The 2,489-nt window shown below is 39.1% G+C and overlaps 1 pseudogene; it reads right to left on the bottom strand.

The window, feature by feature from the left end:
• Positions 1–205: 205 nt before the first annotated feature.
• LOC100051643 (S-formylglutathione hydrolase pseudogene) lies at positions 206–1,052 on the bottom strand (annotated as a pseudogene).
• Between the last annotated feature and the right edge of the window lie 1,437 nt (positions 1,053–2,489).

Consider the following 2,489-nt stretch of genomic DNA (forward strand, 5'->3'; position numbering starts at 1 on the left):
AAAAGCTGTGAAGTATTAAATATTTTATGAACACCGGTAAAATAACTTTTTAAATCAGAATCAGGTTTCATATATCAGAAGATGATTCAACTGCTGAATGAAGCATTTTTAGCATTATGAAATCTAATGTTTTGAAATCTTTTCCCCCTGCAATTATGTTTATTACAATTTTATAATCTCGAAAAGACTCTGGTATCTGATGTTTTCATGAGTTCAGGTACTTTGCATGACGTCTGATGTGGTCAGCAATAAAGGTTTCGATGAAGTAGTTGCTGTGATCATAACCCTCTTGTAATCTAAAAACAACAGGGAGTTTTTCTGTACAGGCAGCTATGAAGTTACCAGGTAGTAACTGTCCATCTGAAAGAAACTGGTCCTCTTTTCCTTGATCAATTAGTATGTCCAGCTGAGAATCTGGATAGGCCTTCACAAGATGGGTAGCATCATAAGCCTTCAATTTGTTTTGATCTGTTCCCAAATATCCACTAAAGGCTTTTTTGCCCCAAGCACAGAGCACTGGGTTGCAAATTGGAGCAAATGCCAACACAGATTTGTATTTTCCAGGATTCTTCAAAGCACAAATCACAGCCTCATGGCCTCCCAGGGAGTGGCCAAAAATAGACATCCTTTGGGGGTGCACTGGAAAATTGGCGTTTATGAGTTGGGGAAGCTCCTCTGTTACATAAGAGTACATCCTATAGTTAGTTTCCCAAGGATCTTCAGTGGCATCCACATAAAACCCAGCACCAGTGTCAAAGTCCCAGCTCTCATCTTCTCCTTTAATATTGCAGCCACAAGGGCTGGTATCTGAAGCAATGATAACAAGGCCATGTTCTGAGGCAGCCTGATGATAACCAGATTTTGATATAAAATTTTGCTCTGTGCAAGTTAAACCAGACAGCCAGTATAATGCAGGGCATTTTCCAGTTTCTGCCTTTGGTGGTAAATAGACTGCAAATTTCATTTGCACTTCAGTTCAACACTGTCATGTCCAAAAACTTTCTGCAATCCCCCAAAGCACTTGTCGCTGGAAATCTGTTTCAATGCCATTCTTCTCCACTGTGGTGCTCTTCTCAGCGAAATGTTCCAGCCTATGCTGATCAGTTGCAGTGTTAGGGTTACTCTCGACAGCCGCGGCAGAAAGAGAACACTTGTATAATAATCTTTTAAGAATACATTCATGTATTGATAAAATGAAACAGGACATCTTAAAATAAAGACTATGGTGCTTCATTTCCTTGTTTTGAATATTTCAAAAGCGACGTGTAAATTTATTCCACTTTCGTGTTTGGAAAGAACCATTTCATCTTTAGTTAAAAAAAAAATCATCAACAACAAAACTCAAGCAGATATCCTTAACATCGGGTGTTGAGTTCTAGCTCTGCTGCCGCACAGAATTGCATGAGCTTGGGCAGGTCAGTTCGTCTGTCTTCTCTGAACTTTAGTTTCTTCATCTGTAAGAGGAACTGTGAGGATTAATAAGACTATGTCTGTAAAGCACTTGGAAGTTGCCTGGCGTGTTGGTACTTGAGCCACTCCACTCTTCATCTGTCCCTTCTAGATTTCTGAAACTTATGTCACAAAAAAACAGTGTTTAAGTCCAAGTCCATAAATATAAAAAGGTCTTATGTGACTTCTCAGTATCATTAGCCACATTTTCCTTTCTTCTTTTATATTTATAGTGTCTGTTTTTTTGTAATCTCCCCAGATGCCTGCTAGCTCTATGGTCATTTCTCCTCAGTCTCTTTTGATACTTTCTCCTCCTGGAAACACTTTCCGAGGGACTCATCATTCTACAGCTTCACACTAGATGACCACAATTATTTTCGTGATGTCAACAGCTATACACTGACAGCTCCTGTGTTTGTTTTTCCAGCACAGACCACTCCTCTGTCTTCCAGACCTGTATATCTAACTGCCTACCTGATATCTCCTCTGGGATAATTCGGGTGTGCCTCAAACTCAATTGTCTAAAACCAAATTCATGATCTACTTCCCCTACATGTTCTCTTCCACTGTTTTTTAATTTCATGATTTCTAATTTCTAATTTCATCCATCCGGTTAACACATCCAGAAACCTAGGAGTTCTTTGACACCTCACATTTTGGAAATTATATCCTGCCCAAACCCCAAATCCAATCCATTAACATAGACTATTGATTTTACATCCTAAATATCTCTCAAATCTGCCTCTCCTCTCTTCCTCCACCACTACTGCTAATACCACCCCACAATCATTTCACAGCTACACCATAACAGCTTTCTAACTTCTACCCATAGCCCCTCTTGCACCCTATGATCTGTTTTCCATAGAGCATCACAAATTGTTGGCCTTTTATCACTGTCCCTTCTTCTGGCCTATCAGGAGTTATCAGTGCATATTTTGTTGAACAAAGGAATATTTGTCTTGGGTCTGTGTAAGTAGTTATGAATATCAAATGAAATAATGTATATAAGCCATAAAGCAGGATTTACAATGTTTGGTAAC

This window comes from Equus caballus, chromosome 4 (assembly GCF_041296265.1).
Source record: "Equus caballus isolate H_3958 breed thoroughbred chromosome 4, TB-T2T, whole genome shotgun sequence".
Lineage (NCBI taxonomy): Eukaryota > Metazoa > Chordata > Mammalia > Perissodactyla > Equidae > Equus > Equus caballus.